Raw genomic sequence first — 26,079 nt, forward strand, 5'->3', positions numbered from 1 at the left:
TAAAATCGATGAAATCTTCTTGCAGGCCTGATAATTTATTAGGGATTGAATCGACAGGAGGCTATTATTGTACAAAGGTCAAGTATTGTTATAGCACTGTTTAAAAGTAGCTCGTTCCGTCGGTTTAAATTCGGAAGGAAGATTGTTTTACGAGTGCGTTATTACCGAGGGAAAATCGGGAAAGACAGAAACGAATGGACACAGCGTTAAGGCGACTGTCTGCTGTGCAGAGCACGGAAAAACTCTCGACGCGCGACGCGACGTCGCGCTCCTTTCTCGAGTGCTGTTAATAAGTTTAATGCGATCGAACGGAAATAAAGCGGAGAAATTTAATCAAGTAGAAAGATGAAAATACAAACGGCACTTTGATGTTCGTTGAATTATTTTTAAACTACTTGCGATGAACATCGTATCACGCGATAATTGACGTCGGGATTGCATTTTGCATTTCGAAAGGTGCTTCATGAATATTCGAGAGTATTTCTATTATTTTTCATAAAAAGGATAAAACTCGCACAGTAAATTATTAAACGTTTTCATTTAGCAGTTTAATGTTACAGATGAAGGTATGAATATGATTCTACAAATTTACTACCGCATGAAATCGGAGGTACAGTCGAATCGTTTGTTATTTAATCCTCCCCAATTTACCCTAATTTACGCCCAACCCTACCTATCAAATATTTTGTCGCATTGGTGGATATTTAAAAATGATAGCAAGAACAAAAAATAATAGTACATTACACATAAATTTGTATTATTTTGAATATTTTATTGTAATATTTTTTTGTAATATTTTTTTGTAATATTATTGTAATATTTTTTTTAAAAATATTATTGCAATATTTTTTAAAAATATTATTGTAATATTTTATTTCTAATATTATTGTAATATTTTATTTCTAATATTATTGTAATATTTTTTTGTAATATTATTGTAATATTTTTTTAAAAATATTATTGTAATATTTTTTTAAAAATATTATTGCAATATTTTTTTAAAAATATTATTGTAATATTTTATTTCTAATATTATTGTAATATTTTTTTGTAATATTATTGTAATATTTTTTTGTAATATTATCATAATATTTTTTTCTACATTCGAACTAACAATAAGTAGCGTATATTATTGTGTAATATGTTGCACTAAGTGAACTTTAAATTGATTAATCATTTAACTAGTAGATGTACCGTAAATATAGTAATATCGTATTTCCCCACAAAAACTTCCTACAGTAAATTTTTATCCAAATTTAGATTCTAGCGTGCTCGAACGCTATTTCAACTGAATTCAAACAGAATAATGCCTGCATAATGCATATAGGTGCCATTAATCTACTTACGGTGACATTTGTGAAGCAAGAATTGTGCTTCTGTCTCGTTTTACTGTAATAGTGACACGAAACACGCGGGCGTGATGTATTAATCGTGCAAGGGAGATGACATCATAGGCAATTCTTCTTGGTGATGTCACCTTTCGTTCGTTGCTTCAGTGATTCAGCAATCATTTCGAGGCATGCTTTACAAGAGAAATTAGCATGAACTAAATCCAGAGCGATATCACTCGATAATCACGGCAACACCCACACCTTTTTGCAATAATAGGCAAAAATATAGAAACTTGAATAACATCCAAAAATGTAATTTATTGGAGTACCAGTACTTTAAGCACTTGTATAAATTCTAGAATCAAATAAAAAATGTTAAAGAGCACAAAAATGGCAGTATTTCGAATGAAAAGTTTCATTTTTCAGAAAAGAATTTATTAATTTTCTGTGCTGCAAGACAAAAGGTACTTCTGTAAGTTACTTATTTTTAAAATCTATTTGAATGTTTGCTTTCAAGTGCATCGTTTAGCCTAGGGAATATCCACCAGCTAATGCACATTTTGGAGAATTTTTTAAAAGAAAATTATTGTGTATAATGATTCTAAACTTCGTACGTTTATTAATCGACATTCAAAGAGTGTGCTCAATTTTTTTTACGCAATAATAATAATTTTGTTCAAAGTTATGTCGTGTTAAAAACACGACTCATATCCAAACCGATATCTTCTTTAGTTAATAATAATATCTCACGAAAATTTAGGATAATATAGTTAAAAGACTTGTCTTTTAGTAGAAAAACATTGTGTATGATTTTCACTTATACTTTTCCCCCCAAAAAAATCCTGAACTTGTATGCTTTTCGCGGACTTCTAGGTGGATGTATTAACCTTTTAAAATGTTAAGTGCCACACTAGAAATTAAGGTTCTCGATAGTATCTACGTCAAAACTGTTCAAAAAGTTGACTTGGAATATTCAGTTTCAGAAAAGTTGCTTTTATATTAAATTCTTTCCAGTTTCAGCTCCTTCCTCCCCTAATTTGTCTCGACATTGAATCACTCTTTGATAAAAGCTTCATTACAATAAATATGTATTAACAAGCTCCTGGCCAGAACGGCAAAAGTATTGTTAATACTAAAACGGGGACACTAGTCAGTCCACTAGGCAACCTCTTCATTGAAACTCTCTTGTTCCTCGGCGCATTCGAATATCTCGAATACACGTAGCTCCAAAGTTCCACCCTCCGTTATTTGTTCGGATTTAATCAATCAGGTTCAATCTTCCGCGGTGATTACACGCCCGGGACGAGCCTCGATTTTGACAAAGTAATTCGAAGGTAGCCGTGCGCTTATATCAGCTCATCTGCAGCCGTTGCGGGATACAGACATTAGGGGATCATTTATCTTACTTACGCGGTGGGCGATGAGCCTGACCCATTACAGTCGCCAGGGACTAAAATTCCTCCGTCCCGATCTAGTTTCTTCTATCATGCCCAGTTGCCACCTTCGAAGATCAATATTCATTAAGCGCGACTGCCTTTCCCCGTTCCTCCCATTTGTCCTCGTTCCGCCCTCGTCGACGAATATTTAGAAGCTCTGATTGACCGATCGCTTCGTGAACACGGTGTAGCTAATCGTGATGGGTGTGTGGCCGCACTTGTCTGTGGAGTGGCTGGGGAGCGTAGATTTTAAGTTCCGCATTGTACGTAACTTTCTCTACACAAATTATATTTAATTATGCACTGAATGCAAATTATATATATGTTTTAGGAAGCTCTCTTGTTTATTGCAATATAAAAAACAGTAGAAAATTACTTTGTGTATAATATGAAAGTGCATTTAACAGTCATAAGGTGAATGTCCCAATTTCTGTTCATTTAAGGGGTCATGCTCAGTCAGGAGGCCGAAAAAAAGGGTGGTCTTTGGAAATTTTTTACTCAAAAGCTATAACACATTTCTCAAGAAATCTTTTTTCCTTTTAAGGATTACATCTAGTACCTTGCATCGTAATTTTTTTATTTAAAAATATTTAGCAATAACTGAGTTACTGTCCATCACTCGAAGGTTCTCTAAAAAAAGGCTTCTGCGGTGACCACTGCTGCTCGAAAGTCGATCATCTAAAATAAAAAATTCAAAAGAATTTACTTGGTAAAGTTATAAAAAAGCCACAATATATATAAATATATCTGTTAACACAAGTCGACTCTTTTAAGCATTTCGTGTACAAAAGAATTAGGTTGGAATGACCGAACAGTGAATACTTTACGAGGTATTTTAAATTTCTTAATTAGCTCAGGCATTCTCCATAACAGTGCTATCTGTTTGTATTAAATAGTGGATGGCATCAGTGTCTCGAAGAATGTTAGTACCTAAAAATGAATTTCATTTAAACAAAAACGAATTCTATTTAAATCGCTGTAAGAATTTAAATCTCTGTCAGTTAAAGAGTAATTTAAGTATTAAATAAAAGGATGACCCCACTTAAAGTGACACTCAGGACCATTAAAAACTCATAAACACTGGTTCCCAGCAAAATGATCAGAAGCTTCTTAAGTGAGTCCTTATAAATTCTCCATTCCGCATGAAAGTTTTTGAGGATAAAATTAGCTTTAATAAAAGTTGAAGAAAAAAGTCGTGATAAATGGGATAAAGGAAAACGAAAGGGGAACGAAAAAAATTGGTTATTCGCCAGGTATACCTATATGGCCTTGTAAATATGTAGAAAGTATTCATGACTATTTTTAACGAGAAATTTATGCATAAGCGCCTGTGTACGCTGTTTTTGAAGTCCGTCAAAAGCTTGAAGCAATTCTCTACTCCGTGATCATTTCTCATTGCGCCTGCAAAAAGGAGGACGTAGAAATGAGGGATGAAGATGTGCAGATAAGTAGAGCAGTTATTAGGTGGAGAAGAATGGAGGCATGAGAGATCAAGATGCTAGGGGTAGAAGTTACATGGCAGAAAATTGCCTGCGGCTTGTAACATTCTTTCAAACGATCACGCGAACCCGTATATTTCGAATTTTACACGGTAAGAATAAAGATGAAATATCCTTTCTTCAAGATGCATCGCGGAAATTTAAAGAAAAAAATTTAGTCGTCAACTTAAAATTATGTTGATGATTTACGTTCTGATGTACAGGTTGAATTATAAATTCATGTCAATACTTCAAGGGCTAAATCTATATACTAATATAAGTAAAAACGGTATATGACCATGTGTCCTATATACCCCTAACGTCATAATGACATTTCTACTTATTTTAGTGTGAAGATTTACCCCAAATATTGGCATGCATATATGAATCACCCTGTATAGCTTTGAGAGATGAAAAGTTTCGCTTAAACTTTTATTAGGCAGGTCAACGACAGTGCAAGCTTCCTGTCATTTTGAAGAACTCTCAGTTATGAAATTACTGTGCGCGTACTGTACAATGAAATGGGAACTTTTGGCTTCCGCGCACGGTAAATAAATATAATAATTGGTCCAGGGAAAGGAGAGATTAAGGGAGGGGAAAAGGAGACTCGCATTTAGTTCAGAAATTAAGTTAGAATGAAAATTATTTAACTAATGCAGAAGAGAAAAGGCAATTAAGCTTAGGGACGAATCAATAAGATCTGTTAATTTTATTTACATTTGTTTTTTATAGCGAGTTAATGCATATCTCTTGGAGCATAGTTTCTTATTATTTTATTATTTTTAATGTGTTATTATATATGATGAAATACATGCAAAAGCAAGCATTATTTTTGCCAACATATTAAGCAATATGTTAATACAAGTCCATTGAGTGCTTATACTTGTTGTTGTAAATCGATAAATTTAATGAAGCGTAAAAAATTGCCTGTGTAGTTATTGGACATCTTTAATAAGTCCTGATTTTATTTAATATGAAGATGTAACGTATAATGATTGGCGAGGAGACTATAAATTAAAAATCATATTTGAATCATCGTGCAACCTTATCACGAATACACTGTTTTGTTTAATTAATGATTTAGAAGCACGAAAGCGAATCAAGAAAGCAGTGCAGTTTCCCTTATTTAACGTAAATCATTTCATGCATCGTGCCGAGTATAGATCAATTTAAAGTCGAGGAATAATTAGCATTCCCTCGATGCTTAATGGCTGTAATTAATGTGATCACGTTACACTAATTCCTGAAAACGATATTAATTCGATTGACGAACGATGTCGTACATTTAATGTGATTACCATGAGTTCGCTTGTAAGCTAATTTAGAATTAATTGGATACGGACTAAGCTTAATCACTACCACTAAAATGTACCCTGAACACCTCAAATAAACATTTTAAATAATCTCTCAGTAAATTATCCAATATATAGTAATTATACAGGTAAAAAGTAGAATATTGTACGAAACAATTAAAAAAATTTCAAATTGATCGATATGGGGGCGCAGTCGCCCCCGAGAGAGGGGCGTGACAGTCTTGAATTTCTTTAACCCTTAACTGCTATACTGTTTTTTCAAACGTAACTGGTATACTAGGGTCGTGGCAGACCCCAAATAAAAAAGGACACAGAAATTTGTAAACTCGACACTAGATCGACCTCTATGAATATTTTGTTCTGAGGTAATGTATCAAATAATGGAAACGTAGAAAGTTAAACAATTATTATAAAATTAATTAGAAACTCAGTTTACAAACTTAGACAACCAAAAATTTTGTAGCGAACTTTACGTGCTTGGGGTCATGACCGATCCCAGAATACCAGTTAAAGGTTCAGTGAAAGGTCATATAAATTTGTGCACTTATGAATACTTCAAGTGTTTTACCTCTCCATACCTAGAACGATTAACAAATGATGTTCCGAAGTAAAAACTATTTATTACCAATTGCAGCATTCAATGATGACTCTTCCAGTTAGTTATCATAGTTATCATAGTTATCATAGTTATCACAGTCACCATACTTATCATAGTGACCATTGTTATCATAGCCACCACAGTTATAATAGTCACTATAGTTATCATAGTTATAACAGTCACCATACTTATCATAGTGACCATAGTTATCATAGTCACCATAGTTATCATAGTTATCATAGTTATTACAGTTACCATACTTATCATAGTGACCATAGTTATCATAGTCACCATAGTTATCATAGTCACCATAGTTATCATAGCCACCATAGTTACCATAGTTACCATAGTTACCATAGTTACCATAGTTATCTTTGTGATACAATAAACGTAACAAACATATCATCCAAAAGAGCATCAGTGTTTTGCAAAATAAGAAAATAAAGGTATGTTTACCTTTGTCCCCAGCAGTTTTCCATAACACAGTTTATAACACTCGACGAAGGGAGGATGGGAAAATGACGAAAGGAATAGGTATGCATTAGGTCGGCGCCAAATTTCATTCGCTGTAGGTGCTGTTAGGGGTACGGAAATATCTTTTTCTATTAACTTGTCTGTACTAATATGTCTTCTTATATTAATTTCCTTTGAATCCAGGAAATTTCAAAACAAAAATGTTTAACGAGATCCACCCAATGAAACCGCGAATAAACTTTCCCCGGATTCAATCAAAATATACAGAACGCATATATACGTCGCCCGGATTCAATCAAAATATACAGAACGTATATATACGTCACCCGGATTCAATCGAAATATACAGAACGCAGGTACTTGTACTTTTACCAGAAAAATAGAAAAAGCTCATAGATAGCCAGGGAAAATACTTTAATTAAAAAAACACGTAGCATATTTTTACTTTTAACAAAGTCTTTGGTTCGATAAAGTGAACGAACTTTTGCGCCGACATAATGTATGTAAAAATAGTGCACGTCTCCATTTAAAAAATTTCTATAATACAATGTTCGATGGCAGAACATTCGGATAACAAGTGTTTCCACACTGGAGATCCTACTGTACCTTGATACAGCGACTGATACCCACGGCTATAAAAGGGATGCACAGCGAACAACCCCCCTAAATCTAAGTTTCGGGCTGCTTTTGCTTCCACATATTACAATAGTAGTTATCTAACGACTGTAATTCCGGAGGGAACGACCGTACTTCTAAGATTCTAGTTTATTCACTGTCCGACGGCTGTACAAAGACTGACCGAGCTTGCGCACGTCGGCTCTATTTACAAATTAGGGTTACGTCTTGAGACTATATCTTAGAGCTATGGGTCTGTGCAAACTATGAACTTGGAAACAGGCGTAACATGCATTATGTGTGCATGCAAGTAACCACAAGTACCTAAATGTGTATCACTAACTAGTGGCCGGCTCTCGCATCAGCGTGTTTTTGGGACTTAAAGTACCAGTTTGCAGATAAGGAAGTGGTTAATCAGGAATGTGTTGGCTTCAAAAGTGGCAAGCTTATTATTCCGAACCCGGAAATTCAGAAAATTCTGAAATTCTGTTTGCTGCCCAAATTCACACTAAAGGGGTGAAATTGACCCCTGAAAATCCGGTTATTTTCCGATTTTGTGTTATAACGCGTAAACTGTAAAACAGTTTTTCTACCAAATGCTAGATCTAGTTAAAAGAAGTAAGTTTTGTCTTGAAACTTTTTTTCTATCCCTTACAAAATCGGAAAATAGTCGAATTTTCAAAGGTTAATTTCACCCCCTAGAGTGAACAAAATTGCAGCAAACAAAAATTGCGTTATAATCAGGAGGAAATCCCCTACATATCCACAAAGTTTCAGAATTTTCTAAATTTCCCGGTTCGCGATCATCCCTTGTCAGTAAGCATATTTCACTAAGATTTTTCTAAAATTGCGTAGATTGCTAAGTGGATTTTTATAGAATTCGGTGCGAAAAGGGGGCAGCTTCAAATTTGGAAAATTTACACATAGACAAAAAATATTTTTGCTTAGTATTATTACTAAATGTGTTACACATATAACACGTAGATTTTAAGTGGGTAAAATACTTCGACCATAAGTATGTTTAAAAATATTTTGTTAACCTGTCTTTATTAGTTGTCCAAACGTTAAAACATTTAGAGCTGCTCCCTTATTATTATTTCTATAATTTACCCCCCTCTCGTTCTTGTTCGTTCTCCTTTTTCCTATTCTACTTCGGGTCAGGCATAATAGCAGCTACGCTGAGCCTCGCCCATTCCGTTAATTATTTTTGCTACACTAATTGTTTACTGCTTTTGCATCTTGCGTGGAATAAAGACGATTTATTATTATTATTATTATTCTTGCTGCAAAGCCTTCAACTGTAACTTTGAAAAGCCTGTGTTAACACATGTAGCTTCGTAATATCGCAGAATAGAACTTTGATATCACACTCACTGCAGCCTTTTTATACCGTAATACTGTGCGTATAATATGCCCTGAGATATCATTAAAAAAATGATTGCACGAAAAGCACAGCTGTTGGACACCTTGCACCAGTTTTCTCACACACCGATTTAGTAGTTGGAAACATCGCTCTGACAATTAACCAACGATAAATGCACCACCGAGGACTGATGGGCGGCGCCTTCGGTGCCACTGTCGAACTTTAATTCGTTTCTTTCCCCTCCGCGGGCTCGTTTTTCAAGCCTAACTTTGAAATGCAGGGGCGACGGCGGCGCGGCGCATCGTTCGAATCAATTTCCTCCTGACTCGCGTGCAGGAAATCGAATATACCGGAAACGGGGTCCTGGTGATCGGCTGCGAACACGATCGGCTGCGAACACGATCGGCTACCAGCAGCTAGTCGATCTCTTTGTCAGATAATCTTCCTCCTTTCCATTATTATTTTTTCCCCTCTTTCTTCTACCCTCGAACCTAACCCCTTTCTGGGGACGAGCCTGAATGGTCCGTGCCGATCTTATCACCGACCCTTCGGACTCGTAATCCTATTCTCTCACGTGACGTCGTATTAAGACGAAAGGTGGAGAAGCAATCTGTCCTTCGTAAGAACTCGTTGCTCGATAGTGGTCGTTCAATAAAATTCCTCCGCACGGACGAAATAATACGGAAGTTCTTTAACGCGTCATCGTTTAATGGCGATACTCTATCCCGTCCAATCTTGAATCCTTCTTTCTGACACTGCACTTTATTCGATAGGTCTTATAGTCTTTTACAGCAGTAGCCATAAAATGCCACCGCTCCTGAAAAACAGTTTGTCGAATATGTAGATACATCGCAAACGTGCCGCACTAAATTGTTCCAACGTGGTCTTTTAATAGCTTTACATAATCCGATACGATGGATTTGCATGACAGTAGGGGGGTCCCCCTAGTGCCGCGCGCTTAAGGTTTTTCTCAAGTAAGAAGAAAGAAATGATATTAAATCAATATTCTTAGTTATGCACACGCGATTGGAACGTGTCGAAACCTAGTTGTTGTTGTTTTTTTATCCTCCCTGCGGTTTACACGGAATAACGACTCCGTAGTGTTTCAAATATCACAGATATAGCTATTGCAAAGAGAAGGTATAGGTCGTGTTCAGATATATTGGCCGGTGAATTCATTTTCGCGAGCAGCGATCGAGGAGAAATCAACCACCACCACCTGAGGATCGTGGGTTTGTCAGTTGGAGTTGCTAGGCTCCCGAAGGGTATGGCGGAGTAATGGCAACGCTGCTCGGCTCCGCCTGAACGAAGCCGTGTGGCTGTTGTTTATTCTTAGCGTAGTAGTTCTGTGCGTTACGAAGCTATGCGTGAACCATTACGAGATGAAGCCATCGAGAAAGAATCAATGTTCTGACCAATAAAGCTCCTGAATTTTTTCGGAGCTAACGCACACCTATTCTGATGCATGTACTTCTACGCTAAGAACTCGGTTTGGCCTACACGTTAGGAGCTTGGCGCTATCCCCACCACTTCTGGCTCGCTCTTGTTCTGCGAAGGCGAGAGCGAGATGGAACGGGAGCAAGAAAGAAACGAGAAAGTGGTGGGGATGCTTCGCGGACCGAATCCCCACCGCGCGACGAGCAGGCCTAGCCCGAGAGAGAGAGAGTGAGAACGCAGAGAAAAGGAGCATCGAGGCAGGCAAGCGGTGTGGTGGGAGAATATCCCTCACGAAACTCACCGGCCAATATGTCTGAACACGACCTTAAGAGGCGACACTCCGAGCGGTATCTTTGAAGTTCTTCGTTGGCTTGTCCCTTTAAATTGGTAGTATAGGCAGCTGTATATCTTCGTCTTACTATCGCCTCTTGTTAATCCCTCCTCCTTCCGACTACCGAATGGACATTTAAATTGGTTTGCATTTCGTCTCTCTCTAAAACTGGTTTCTTCGTCAGAGTGTCGTCTCTTAGTGTACCTGCTCTTTGGCTATTGGCCGGTATTAGGTGATAGGTGCTGTCTAGTGTTATGAGGGGTTGCGCCTTGTTGGGCCGAAAAGTAGGTCCTCCTTTGTGAATTTTTTGTAGCAGAATGGCGCGAGAAATTAATTTGTGGTTTGGCAGGCTGGTTTATTGTATCTTGAGCTATTGTTATGAATATTTGTGTGACAGTGAACAAAAAAACATGGCAGATATAGAGTGCTGACTGAGAGCGCTGAAAAGAAATCGGGTGGTCCTGGCGTTGACGAAAGTACTGTTAGGGTTATCTGAAATACAAAAAGGAAAAGAGATTCTTAATCTATATGAATGTGGCTATCTGCGGTAGTAGATTTATTGCCGTATCTGTTACCGTTCCTTTTTTATTTAAGGGGAATCCTATTCTTTCGACTAAAAACATAGCAAAATTCTAGATTTTTTTTTTAAGAAACTAGCGTTTCGATTCATTTGAAATTTGGAACATGCTTTGATGCATCTTCGAGGAAGCTGCAGTTTTTTTTTTTATTAATTTTTAACCATAAATATAGTAGTTATGCATGATCGACCAGCAGGCGGAAAATATAATAAATTAAATTAAAATAAAATAAAACGAAAATATAATAAGTTATATTAAAATAAAACGAAAATATAATAAATTAAAATAAAATAAAACGAAAATATAATAAATTAAAATAAAATAAAACGAAAATATAATAAATTAAATTAAAATAAAATAAAACGAGTGTCTTATTTGCGGTACGCATCGACTGTTGACATGAGATGCACAAAATAAATTGCAATTATACAAGTAAAGTGCAAAATGCTAATACTTACAGCGTTAGACATACCTGTTCATTCCAATCTTAAAGGCCTAAAATTATTTATTGCAAACGTGCATCTACTTTCAAATTTATTGTAAACCCCAAACGCTCTCTATTTCCGTAGCACTCTTATCTAACATAACTAATAAAACAAAATTGTACTTTACAGTCGACCAAGTCTTTCGATCATACTGGAGAAGTATGAAACGAATTTCGTCGAATCACCGCTGAAAATAAAACCCCGGCCCGATCCTCGTGATTCGAACGTTTCCCAAATCTGCCCAGCGTCACGAAACTTCTCAGCGCCCCATATTTTATTCCTTCACGAGAACTTCTAGGGGGCGAGTGTCGCGGAGTCGTCGCTGGGAATTGAATTAAGTCAATTCCAACCTCGTTTCACGTTCCATTTTCATAAACGTACACCTCCATTTCTCCATCCACCAGAAGGAAGGGGTGCCACTGGACTGTTTGGAATCGTTGAGATGCGATTGCGAGTGTGTGTTTGTTTGCAAAAAGTTTAAAATTGACGAAATGGCAGCACTTCAAATTTGAGGGTTCGTTATGGGCGACTTCTTTTTACTTCCTGGCGCCAGAAATATATAAATTTTTGAAGTTTTTTAGATAACTTACAATTAGGCTCATCCCCCACTATAAAGTATCTAGATTTAGAAAATCAGAGAAATATTTCTCCCGCTAATTTGAGGCGAACATAAAAGTAAAAAGGGGTGAAATATGTTTTCTCGGACTCCTTATTATTTCTTAGGCCCGATTAGATATCAACTTGGTTTTTACTTCAAAAGGTTACCCACATAAATGCCTAACAACTAATTTCAATATTTTGCCTTAATCAACCCCTAGGGGGTTATGAAAAGGAGTGAAATGTGTTTTCTCGGACTCATTATTTCTTAGGCTCGATTAGATATCAACTTTGTTTTTACTTCAAAAGATTACCCACATAAATGCCTAATAACTAATTTCAGTATTTTACCCTAATCAACCCCTAGGGGGTTGTGAAAAGGAGTGAAATATGTTTTCTCAGACTCCTTATTATTTCTTAGGCCCGATTAGATATCAACTTGGTTTTTACTTCAAAAGGTTACCCACATAAATGCCTAACAACTAATTTCAATATTTTGCCTTAATCAACCCCTAGGGGGTTGTGAAAAGGAGTGAAATGTGTTTCATGGAGTCCTTAGCATCTCTTAGGCCCGAAGCGATGCGTAGGGGTAGTTTGCTAGTATATTATAAAAAGGAACAAATTATTACAGTTTATAGTGTTAATAAACACTACCCAAAAGTACTACCCACAATATGTATTCATTTCCTTCTAATTAATTCCCCCAAGGAAGTACCATTTTTCGGAAATCTGACTGCCTAACCCAGACCTAACCCAGACCTTTATCCAAAACTACCCTCGCGAGAAGTTGCAAAAGGTATTTTTAACTGAACTCCCCCTCTGATGAAAATGATCTCTTTGTCCGCAGGTCTGGCCTCGGAAGTCGCGACGAGTCCGCTGGAAACTGGAACTCAGCTGCAGGGGCAGTTGGACGGCCAATCGCGTCGACGTCTGTTAATCAGATTCCATCGGCCGACGTGATTCTGCAAGGGCGCAGTCAGAAACGTTTAGCACGCGGGCTGCGGAATACTGCTAATGTAACCGGGGTCTACGCTGTTTACGTATTAAGACCACCCTCTCTGTAAGCCTGTTTACACGTCAAACGTGAAACGATTGTCTTGTAGCCATTTAACACGACTGTATGAACAGCTGCATAATTTCGCGGCGTGTACCTGGCGAAAACGGTTCCCGGCTCGTCCAACAGATCGGTCGGTTATTTGTCGATCATTTTACGCGAGCCTCCGGGCCAAGCCTAAGCTAATCCACTCGAATTGAACGGCAAATTTGTCGTTCGGTCGAATGTCAAAATTGTCGAAGTGATGCTGTCAATGTTCCCTCCGCCGTGTCGGTCCATTTCCCCTGCAGAGATGTGCGCGTAGATATCCGTTGGACGTGGCTCGTCTTAACGGTCGTCGGTGACGTTCGGGTCGACTAAAACCTGTGACGCCATTTGCTTCGGGAACGATGGTTTACAACGTGTACTTAGCCGAGCTCTGCGACCAATTGGGGAGGATTTCAGCTTCAGATCACAAGGGATGTTCGGCAACTCAAAGATGCAAAAAAAAATTGGAAACTTTGTGGAAATTGTAGTTTAAGTGACGATAATAACGCGACCATTTTTTGTTTTATTAATGTGACGGTTTTAGGGGTAAGTACAACCCCATCGAAGAAATTGTGTGCTTTCATCAGAGATGGGCAAAATTTTTATTTAAATAAACATTTTGAATAACGAATAAGAGTTATAAAAATGATTCGTCGTGTGGTGAATAAAGTTAATCCGGATTAAGTTTATTTAAATAATTTTTTATTTAGTTAATGTCCGACTCTGGTTTTCATATTATTCTGAATATCTGTGAAACCACAAAAGATATAGGAACGAAGTTTAATTCAAGGTTTTATGATTTTAGAGATTCTACAGTATAGCGATAAAGAATTTCAGAAAAAAATTTTGTAGAAAATTATGCAAAAATTAATAAATATCCCCACCACACTTTTTGTTCACCTTTTTTTTTATCCGTTTGTATTGCTATAAGGAGGGAGTTTGCTTGTAGTGGGGCTTGAAGTACTGAAGGTGATGATATATGGTTTTGGACGTAGACAATTATTAATAAATAAAATGATTTAGGATTTCGACCGTAAAGAATTTTTAAAAGTTAAAAGTAAATATTATCGGCGCACCGGTTCGGTATATTTTTAAGAGATTAAATAAAAGCTATTGTGCAAATTTTAAGATTAAATTTCCAACGTTTCGGTCGGCATTGCGACCATTAACAAGGAAATAATTAAATCAGGAAGAAAACTGCGTCTGCTTTTATAAATCTGGCTCGTGTTAAACGTGCGAACGTACGAGTCGGTTGGAGAGTGACTGAATTAAGTTAAAATTTGCACAATAGCTTTTATTTAATCTCTTAAAAATAGACCGAACCCGTAACATTTACTTTTAAGTTTTAACAATTATTAATAGTTGTGAAGGTATTTATTGTTAAGGAGTTGTTTGTCTTCATCTCTGGAAGCATAATTAAAACTATTACATAAAATGGTAACGTAGGAGGTAGGGCTTTATAGTACAGGATTAATATTAGTATTCCCCCATATTTGATAAAATATTCTCTTTGTCAATTAATTTGGTCAATGACCAGTGACGGATTTAAGAAAAAATGACCAGGTTGCAAACGTTCTGAGGGGTCCAATTTCCTCGGGAAAATGATGTAGTTTACTAAAAACGGGATAAGTGTAGTAGTACAGAAAAAAATATAGTGTTTGAATAAAATCATAATTTTTCTATCAAATCTGCCACTGTCGATGAAAGAATAATAATTCGCGACATTCAGTAGGTACGTGTAATATTTTAAATTCGACAGAAAATTTCTCGAAAACTCAAAACATCTTTTTGCTGTAGACTTATTTTTCGCATAAAACTCTGCTTTCTTTCTACATTGTTTCTACCAAAGTTTGTAGAACTCAGTCTTCTTAGTCCCACAAAACGATGTTCCTTGATAATGTTTGAATTTAATTTCCTTACAATTTAATGACACTCGAAGGTAGAGCACAGTCGCTCACGAATTTTTGTCTTTAATTACAAATAATTAAATTTAACGTTCCCAGTATGATGGGAAACTCTCGTGAGTGTTTGCTGTGACATTATTTGAATTTAATTTCTCGGCACTGTAATTGCTTTCGGGGAGAATTACCACCCCTAGCGTTGTTTTTATTAGAAATAATTACGTGGTGGTGTGGGTCTGGCTAGATAGAAACATATACTTGCGTCATTAAATATAGAAAATATAATCGACAGTCCTATGACTAGCGAATATAAAAGCGCAATTCTTAATCCTGAAGCCCTCTTTCTCATAGATCTGCTTTTTAAGAGTTTAAAGATTAATCAGTTTTCTTATGGCAGAATTTTGAATTGGGTCCATTAAAACGATCAAAGGGTTGAAATTTTCTTTTCCTTCACTCTAGATACTAAATTACCTGAAATCAATGAGTAATCAACCCTGCAAGGAAAATATTAACAGTAACTTTATTAAAAATGCTTTTTGAAATTTGTTTTTGTAGCTATTAATGTGCAATTATTCAAGTAACACGAGGAATTAAAGAAGAAACTAAAATTCTTTTATCATTTTTATAGTAGCGAAGATCCCTTACTCTTCACTATAATAATATGATATTCTATAATATAAGTCACATGCAGAATTTCTTGAACTGTTTCCATCAAGTTCTAGGAGAGAATGGATATTTATTTACAGTTTCATACTCATCGTTTTCCATCTACTTTGCTGTTAAATTTTCGCCACTGCCATATTCCCTCCCAAAATTGTTCATATTCAGCGTGCTCGTTCACCATTTAATCCTCATTATCCATCGTTAGAGTCTGCCCCAGGGTCTTTTTTGACCCGTAGTAAATGTCCTACTATACGCACAGTGGACGTTCCTTTTCTATTTACAATTCAGCTTTTCACTCTCTGAGAATTTCTCTATTACCATTTAGTATTTACGCTCGACAACGTCACGCTAGGGTCCGCAGAGACCCGGATACCGCCGAGGTTTAAAAGGAGTGTAGCATGGAGTGGCCAAGTGGCATGCAGAAGTGATAAACGAAAGTACTTACAGTAAAGTACTTCTACTGTAAATTAATCTTCTACACGGTAATTTAAAATTGAAAAAAAGAGACACAACGCGTCATAAAAACTTCAACTTAGACTCGCAGGAATTTTCAAAGGAACATCATCACCAGCACCGAGGTACTCTGCTGTTTTTTTTTCACGCATTCACCTTGCCTACACTCCACTTTTTGCAGAGAGTTTTTCACGGTGTCAGTTAAAATATTAACACTGCATAGAAAGTTCTGTGTCAATCAGAGTAGACGTAATTCAATATAATAAATTGTTTCGTGTCCCTTTCCTATAATTTTAGTCAGTTTTTAACGTACCTACTATTTCATTCAGTGTATTTTCCCTTCTTTTCAATTTTTCATATTCTAAAATTAAAGTCTTACTTTCCAATTCTTTCACAATTAAGTCGTAACATATTTGGTATAAGCTCGTATTCAATAAAAATATTTGATTTTCCATGACTTATTTCTCACTTCCTCCAGCTAGTGAGCTTTTGTATCAAGGAATTAAGAAACAAAGGTTTATAATACAATGTGTTAAAAAAAATATGCTGCTTTCTATGATTTCTTATGATTTTTGTGTCATTAAATTTTAAGTGTTTCACTTTGCCTTAGGTTCCGCCGGCTAATCTTCCCCTCCCCTCAGTCCACACACCCCTCCCCAAGGGGTTGAAATTCGTTGGCGAAATACATTATACTTTAATTGCGTCACTGTGAGCCCTCTAGGGCCCGGTCGTCGAAATGCGTCCGCCAATGAAAATGTTAAAAGAACCGTACAAGGTATCCGGGTGAACGAGGTTCACTGGGGAGCGCGAATGTTGTCTCTTTAATTGAACGTCGCGCGGGCGTCGTTGTAATCTAATTTCTGGGAGGGAGACATCAGAAGAGGCTTGCGTAACATTGCGCGTTCGCGGTTCGTCGATCAAAGTGGCGGGATCGTTTCGAACATATGCGAGAACTCCTCCCTGCTGATTTGAAATGGCAGTTCGCACGGTTAGCTAAGCACCTTTATATGCTCGCGAGCACGTAACGAGGCCGTGCCTCATAGCTAACCTTAACGTCGTTGTCCTGGTACAATCCCACGGCCAGGTCTGGAGACGGGATGAATCGATTCCGGGATCGGCGAAGGGAGCAGCGCGCGAGACGGCCTCGAAACGATTAGGAATTTCAGGGGGTTGAACTCGTTAGAGCGAACTTTCGTTTGTGCGTTAAGCTGGGCCCCTAAGGTGGATAACAGACGCATAGACGCGCAGCACAGAAGCATAGACGATAAGGCAGGCAGCATTCCTACTTTTCAGTTAATTATATTCGCCGACACGTGGCTTTTCACGTGGCTCTAAAACAGAGTTGGGCATTAACCAAATAAAGAATTATTTAAATACGGGATTAAATAAAAGTTACTTTAACTTTAGATTATTTGACGTGTAAAGTTAATTTTTGTATTCGACGAATAAACTTAATTTTTTTATCCGTCGAGCGTTTCAACTTGAGCGTCAAATCAATTTTTCAACTTTAACTTTAACTTTAACTTTAACTTTAACTTTAACTTTAACTTTAACTTTAACTTTATTCGATGTCGAATAATTTTCTGGCTCGTGTTAAAGTTAACCCGGGCTAACTTTATTCGACAGGTGACGAATAATTTTTTAAGTTTTATTCGTTACTCTACATTTATTTTCAAATAAAGTTTTTGCCCGTCTCTGCTCTCACGTATCTATCTTTTCTCTGTTTTTTTGTTCATACGTATTTACATCAATTTTGTACATTTTCTCTGTGCAGTAAAAATGAAGACACATTAATATTACTACACTTTTCACATTAGTTAAAGGATCATCTCTAGGAACCCGAAAATAGGGGCAAGTTCATATGATCATAGCTCTTAACTTTTTTTTTAGATTTTAGCTGTATTATTTTTCACGAAGCAAAAGGAGGTACCCTGAATTTCAGCTTCGAAGGCATCATTGATTCTCTCTCCGAAGACTTTACTTAGTGCCACCTCTTTCGACATCATGTTCTCCTAGTACATAGCCCAATTTTGTGCATTCTGAAAATTTTCGCCAGATTTTGGCCCAGGTATTAGGAGAACATGAAGCGAAAAGAGGTATTCTGAATTTCAGCTTCGAAGGCATCCTCGATTCTCTCTCCGAAGACGTTACTTTGTGCCATCTCTTTCGACAGCATGTCCTCTTGTTACAAAACCCAATTTTGTGCATTCTGAAAATTTTTGCCAGATTTTGGCCCAGGTATCAGGAGAACATGAAGCGAAAAGAGGTATTCTGAATTTCAGCTTCGAAGGCATCCTCGATTCTCTCTCCGAAGACGTTACTTTGTGCCATCTCTTTCGACGGCATGTTCTCCTGTTACAAAGCCCAATTTTGTGCATTCTGAAAATTTTCGCCAGATTTTGGCCCAGGTATCAGGAGAACATGAAGCGAAAAGAGGTATTCTGAATTTCAGCTTCGAAGGCATCCTCGATTCTCTCTCCGAAGACGTTACTTTGTGCCATCTCTTTCGACGGCATGTTCTCCTGTTACAAAGCCCAATTTCGTGCATTCTGAAAATTTTCGCCAGATTTTGGCCCAGGTATCAGGAGAACATGAAGCGAAAAGAGGTATTCTGAATTTCAGCTTCGAAGGCATCCTCGATTGTCTGTCCGAAGACGTTACTTTGTGCCATCTCTTTCGACGGCATGTTCTCCTGTTACAAAGCCCAATTTTGTGCATTCTGAAAATTTTCGCCAGATTTTGGCCAATATATCAGGAGAACATGAAGTGGAAAGAGGTATACTAAATTTCAGAACAGTCACTCTCTCGAAACATCTGCGCCACTTCTCGCTCTTTGATTTGTTCTCCGGAGACGTTACTTTGTGCCATCTCTTTCGACGGCATGTTCTCCTGTTACAAAGTCATGATTTTTCGTTTTTCGTTCTTATATGAGCAGATTTTGGTCTGGGAGAGGTCTCATTCGAAAGAAGAAGATTCAATGCGGAGCGCTCTGCTCACCGTTTGAGTCACAAAACTCTTTTAGTGACCTAAAAATGCTTGGATTCTGCGGGTATATTTTGTCGACTTTTGCTTTACTTTGGACACTGATATTATTACATATCAACACAATCTCGTTGAACCATGAGCAGAGCGCTCCGCATTGAACCTTCCTCTTTCGAATGAGACCTCGCCCAGCCCCAAATCTGCTCATATAAGGACGAAAAACGAAAAATCCCGAACCCATGTTTCGGGCCAGATTGTTGTCGGTATACAGCGCGCTGCATTACCCGTGTCTACTCCCTTAAGGGACATAAGAAATGAAGCGGAGGGAAAATAATACTTTGACAGAGGTGGCTTCGTGGAAAGGATATCTCGACGATATTGAAAAGGCGTACCCTTGTACGCTCCAGTTATTTGGTGGCTTCGTGACCGTTCCTTTCCGCTCTCATTGTTTGCCCCCGAAGCGGTTTAAGGATACGCGCGATATGCCCCGTACATACGCGCGATACGTCCCGTACATACGCGCTATATCTCACGTATATTCTCGCTGGGAACGAGCCCTTTGAACGCCGCGGGTGCCGAAGCCTCGTGATACCACATATGCCGCGAAATTCTGCGGCTTTCTGCGTACCTTTCGATACGGCGAGGTAGTGCCTCAGCTTCTAAAGTTCGTTGCGGAAGATGGAGTGAAACCAGTTAAACCAACTGAGGAGAAGGGCTGATCGTGTTTGGTTAACAGAGGCTTCCGTTGATTCTGCAAAATTTCGAACTCGATCAACTTTGTCTTTTTACTTCTTGGCGACAATGGCGACAGTTTCTACTTCACCTTAATCACTGGGCGCGTTCAGCGGACTCAACCGTTGAGCAGCCGCTCAGAGATTTTTCGCTGAACGTTACCGCTGAGTTGCTCACTTCTCAACACGTTTAGTGATCGGTCGCCATGTTTTGTAGCTGAAATAAATTCCGCTACTTTTACGGGACGTGTTGAGTTGCTACAGATATCGCTACCCTCCCAAGTGTCGCTCAGCGGAACGATGGACTGATCAGGACTGATCACCGATGAGTCCTCAGTGGTTGGGCTCAACGAAAATGTACCTAAACTCCATTCCATATAAGAGTAGACCTACACCCCTACCGATTTGCGACTGATCTGCGCAGCTCCCACGGATCTGACAACGCAATTGGTAGCACTTTCGCGATTGGTCGTAGCACTTTCCCTGCCGGTTTCCCACCAATCAACAGCATATCCCCGCGCCGAACGAGTCTACTCTAAAGTGGAACGCAGTATAAGTAGAGTGTATCATAACGAAAAACTGAACTGTTCCGAGAACATAGCAGAATGTAAAATCGTAACAGGATTATTGCCCCGCGACCTGCATAGCTGTTCCGTCTTACGGGAACAAAGGGGGGGCTCAGAGCGAGGCAGAAATTATTAATTTGGGGGGTGATAGATCGTCCGGCTACACGCGTACCTCCAGCTGAATCGGGCCTCACAACCTCGAAAGAAAAATTCCGATATTTCTCACGCGCGTGTCGTGCGAACATAGCTGTTGCTTCGTTATAAACTTCGCAATCTCGTTAATTATCTAGATTGCAACGTACTATTCCCGGAACACATAGGATTTAGAAAAAAGGGTCCCAGGAGCTTATGGTACTCAACCAGAGGTAGTAAAGAATACTAAACCGCTTTGCGGACCTATTTACTGGCAGAGTACAGTATCGAAACGGACTAATGTTTTCCGCGAAGGAAAACATCTACGTCGGGGTGATATAATAGTTTTTGAGGATGCCGATTTCAAATTTGTGGTGACTGTTGCACAAAGCAAAATTTCTTGTCGAACTGCCCACAGGTAGGTATATAACAGTCAGCTGTTCTAATTCACAAAGAATGTGATACCTGCGAGCCTCAAAATGACATCCATTCAACGTCCCTAAGAAAAACCTTCATCTCGAACGAAGCTAGCAACTTCCACAATCTCAGTTCAACGAAATTACTAATGACTAAATGAACGTAGTGGTTTCTGTACAACAAAAGCCACCTACTAAACGTTCGTTCTCCCGACACGTCGGTGTCAGTGACTTAAAATGGCCAGAAACGACGATTCCATTAAAACATACGGCTGTAACGAATTTGCGTTGGCAGAGCCTCGCTACGAAATTCCGTGTTTCACACGCGAATTAGCGTTAGCTGAAGCATCACTTGTAAACTCGCTATCCGTCCCAACTTCGCCAGCGGCATGTTCAAAAATCCGGTTCCGTCGCGGCCGCGCGGGCCTCGGCACAGTGTCCTTTCATTAAATGGAGGGGACGGGTTTGAAGTGGGCTGATTAACGTCGTTAATTACGTTTGGCCTTCAAACAATACCGGGCCGGTTGCAGTGTCGAATGTAGGATACGAGGCTGGCCCGAGTGTGTCTGCGCGGCTCCTCTTTACAGCTCGCGGGAAATGTATGAATTAGCATTCATCGCGGCCGGAATAATTAAGGTGGCTCATTGTGCGCAAGAATATTTCATCGCCGTCTTCACCACTACGCCGCCCCCGCCACGCCGGCCCGTCTGTTGACCTTTTTGTTTGGTTTTGTGCTCGGTGCGTGTAACGCTTCTTCTGCGGGAACCCTTTGTTTGCCCGTCGCTGGGAAATGCCTCTGGATGCAGGTTCCGCGGGTCCGGCGAACTGGGCCACGCGAGGTCTGTCGAATTTGAATTTTGCTCCCGGGGGAATCCTATTTTGGGGCTAAAAACATAGCAAAATGGGGGATTTTTTTTTTAAGAAATTAGCGATTCGATTTGTCTGAAATTTGGATCATGTCTTTATGCGTCCTTGAGGATGTTGTAGGTTTTTTTTTATTAATTTTTAATAATAACTATAGGAGTTATGCATGATCCACCTAAACGACGCGCAAAATTCGCAGGCGTTTTAGTTTATACATATGTAGCTTCAGGTTGGGGAACTAGAATAAAACAAAAGAATTTATTGAAGAGAGTGGTGGGTTTTCGAACTGAAAGCTCTGGACGCTTAATTATTGCTATCCAATTTGGCGCCAAGTTTCTATGTAACAAAAGAAGTATATAACTCATCGGTATTCTGCGCGATGATCGATCATGTATAACTCCTATATTTGTGGTTCAAAATTAATAAAAAAAAAACTGCAACTTCTTCAAAGATGCATGAAAACATGATCCAAATTTCAGACAAATCGGATCGCTAATTTCTTTTTAAAAAAATCCCACAGTTTGTTATGTTTTTAGTCCAAAATATAGGATTTCTCCCTTAAATTACGTAAGGCTTTTTTAGAGGGGAGGAGATCGCGAATTTCTTACGTTATCTTAAAGGGAAAAGCTTATTAATCTTATTTCGCGGAATGATTCACTGATAAATAAGTAAACAATTTACTCCAAAAATATTATTAGTAAATTTATGTATTTTATTGTAAATTTATGTAAATTTATGAATTTTTATTTTAATTCACTAGCCATATTTGTTAAAAACGGCAAAAGAAAACAAGAAAAATGAAACGAAGAAACATTAGAAGTTTCTTACTGTTCCTGAAGTGGCAATAACGAAACGAATGATATTTGCATTCATTCGCAACGCACGCTTTTTTAGTACTAGTGACAAGTTGCCCAAGATGCATTTTCAAATGTAGAGGTAACTCGCCTTCGCCGGTTAACAGGTTAAAGATTTTCAACAGTGTACCTGGGTGTAGAAGTTTTGCTTCCAATTCATTAAATGATCCCTTTTGTTAAATTGTGCACTTATTAAATACAGGGTTCTGGAATAGGGAAAAATGTAGTATAGTGATTTCAGACTAAATAATTCATCCGACTCTAATCACGAATTGTCTTTTTTTTACGAGATTTAATTACATTAGTGTGTAACACAGTGGTTCTCAACCTGTGGGTCGGGAAGTGTTTTCCGGGGGGCCGTCGCGGTTATTTTTACTTATTTATTTTTATTATTTTTACTGCGAATTTAAGCACTTATTTATTTTAATTATTAAATTAGAATTATGTTCTGAAATACCTATTCTTAATGTGTTTTCTTATTAAATTTACTTTACCTTATATGGGGGTGGGTAGGGTATTTGGTTAAAAAGGGATGGCGACTCAAAAAAGGTTGGCAAACACCGGTGTAACGTCTGTTTAAACTTTGGTGTGCGTGAGAGGAATACTTGGAGTGCGAACAGTTAACTGGGAGGGAAAGTTGGTTCGTCATTCCTCTGTATTCGGTCAGGGGAGGTAATTCAACACGGAACTGTGATAATTACATGCGAAAGTAGTAAATACATATCACGAGAATGCGTGCAGTGTACACTGTGGGTAGAATGATTCCATACGCTATTAACCAGCTTCAGATACACAGTTTTAAATTTAAATACACTGGTGGAATTTTTTATGAAAAAATGGCCCAATTACCAGATGGAATTTGGTCCTATATTATCGTCCTTACTGTTTCTCCAAAAGACTTTGAGTACTTACTGCAACGGCCTGTGCGAGCTTATCGTAACTTCGAAATCCGATATCACTTTAGTTGCAATTTTTACAAATTCAGTCTGAATCCAATTCTACTTCAGTTCAAGTTTCAGTCTCGTTCGATTTCAATTGCAGTTCATTACTACTTCAGTAGCAAGTCAGAGACAATCCAGTATCAGTCCGAATTCTTGCTAAATAGTTTCTGCACCAGTTCAGATCAGACTCCATAGAAACACTCTACAGAAATGCCAGCAACGGTGTACCTACCTCTTACAATTAGCTCAATGCTTCGTTAAACTGATAGCTCACTTCTTCCTCTGTGTCCATTACACTCTTGATGGAGCTGTAGCTCTCCCCAGTTTTGGATGATTTTAATTAATAAAAGTAAATCAAAACACATGGAGAATTTCCAGGGAAAACTATTTATTTCTTTTTGCGACAGTGCACATTAAAGGCAAGTCTGATGCAAATAGAATGGTATTTAAGCTGAATTCTAATCAATCAGAGATGGACGTAAAATTATTAAATTTTTCCTTGCATCATATTAGAAAGGCATAAGTGTTTCACCTACGAGAACGAAAGGGAAAAACCACAACATTCCAAACCACCTAAAAACAACCCTGAACAACGAAAAAGGACTAGAAAGCCTCTTATAGTTTTTAAAAATTAATTATATAAGTATAATATAGTACTGTACAACAAAACTGCTATGCAAATATTGCAATATAGTAGCTAATAACCCCCAAGTAAAAAAAAGTGTTTCACCCTGCTATTTAACTTTTATTTAAACAAGCTTTCCTTCGAAGTGATTGAATTGCACAGAAATTTAGTCACCGGGTTAAATTATTTAGTCTACTATTTTTGTTCCAGAGAGACTGATTCGCAGGGAAGCTGAAATTAATCGTCCGAATGATGGTATTTTGGGATTGCATCTACGACGAAGGTGGCTCGCGAGCCGAGGACGAGCATCCTTAAATATACTATGAAAGCCAAGAAAAGTTCAAGCGCATCGGGGTCAGACCTATCGATCTTCCCGACCTACGCCTTCGTTCCAGTTCCTCTATTACTTCCGAATCACAATCGGCCCTCTGAGGTGCCTTTAAAGTCGAAATGCCGCCCGCCTCCTCTAAAAAGAAACCTCTGAACTGTGCAAATCACCCCACTGGTAACAGTCTCTCCTTATTCTTCTCTTCTCCTTCCTTTATTTTTTCAATTAACGACGCCGTGTGTTGCGTTTCCTAACGTGCTACTGTACGCTTGGCAATTATCTTCGTCTGCAAATTTAAAAGAGCATTTATTGAACGTTGGACATTCATCAACCGAGCTTCACCGACGTTTGATTCTAATCAGAATTTTTCTTTCATCTCTTTGGAAGGAAATGATAGCTCATGTGTTTGAAAATCTTTTTCTATTATTTTCAATAGTCATGCATGGTGTTGTACGTGATAAAAGGAAGGTGTGATGAATTTTTGAATGTATTTTCCTATAAATTCGATTTCTTGATATTTCTACTTTGAAGGATATCTAACTAATAGTTAATGATTATTAACGACCCCCTTTTATAAATTCAAAGTTTCGAAGCTCGCTGGAATATTATAAAGGATTATAATTTAATATACGATATTTTGCTGAATGTGAACATATGTAGGAATTCTCTTATTTTTAATCATTCTTATTTATCTTCCAATTTATTTATTTTTTACATTGCCATGCAACAAATATACGAAATTAACTGCATTCGAATGCAATGTAATATTATGTGCGTACGTAACAGTTGATTGGAAACGGGGGAAAAAATACTCTGCCCACTTGCAGAGATTTAAATATACACAATATTACATTTTTCGCAGTTACCTTTCATTTACAAAATTTGTAATTTCTCCTACAATTTCCTCGCCAGCGAATAATATGCAGAACGCACTGGGCCAGATTCATAGAGAATATTAAACTTCCCACTATTGAAATAAAACCATACCGTGAATTCTCTTTCAAATTAATAAATAACGCATTTACATTCTCTTATCTAAATCTCATCTGGAAAATTAATTACTTCCATTGCCTTGACACGAAACGAAACACTGTTCACAATTTCTAAGTCAGTCATTGCTGCCACAAAAGAATTTAATTTAAAAAAAAACTTCTGAATTTGTTATAGGATCTAAGAAACTATTATTATGAAATAATTCAAAGTTAGCCACTTGCACGCAGATGTATCAGTTCCTGTTCGCTTGGTAAATTCGATTCGGTTTACACGTTTCATTATATATTTACTTATTGCAATTATTACAGGCGGAATGATATCATTATTTCCCACGAATATTACTGATTTTCTTGCACGCGCCACACATTTATCGAACTTCAACTGAGTAAAATGTTTAAAGGGCTCTGAAATAATCCCAGAAGGCAAACTTGGCAGAAGTGATCTTGGGATTAAGTGCCTGCACATATAAAATTTGATATTTTCAATTCGTAATAGAAAATATCAAATCTTCAA

General features: G+C 37.8%; 1 protein-coding gene and 1 long non-coding RNA gene across 2 annotated transcripts in view; one reads left to right on the plus strand and one right to left on the minus strand.

Moving 5' to 3' along the window:
• The window catches only part of LOC143375070 (uncharacterized), a 34,561-nt gene extending 18,465 nt beyond the window's left edge, over positions 1–16,096 (plus strand). The window contains exons 2-3 of the long non-coding RNA XR_013086800.1: positions 12,884–13,096; positions 16,007–16,096. This is a non-coding gene — a long non-coding RNA (uncharacterized LOC143375070). The remainder of the gene's footprint in view (positions 1–12,883; positions 13,097–16,006) is intronic.
• Positions 1–26,079, minus strand: part of Exu (maternal protein exuperantia) — a 170,693-nt gene that overhangs the window by 30,423 nt on the left and 114,191 nt on the right. The gene's annotated exons all lie outside the window — the stretch shown is intronic.

The sequence above is a fragment of the Andrena cerasifolii genome, chromosome 12 (assembly GCF_050908995.1).
Source record: "Andrena cerasifolii isolate SP2316 chromosome 12, iyAndCera1_principal, whole genome shotgun sequence".
Lineage (NCBI taxonomy): Eukaryota > Metazoa > Arthropoda > Insecta > Hymenoptera > Andrenidae > Andrena > Andrena cerasifolii.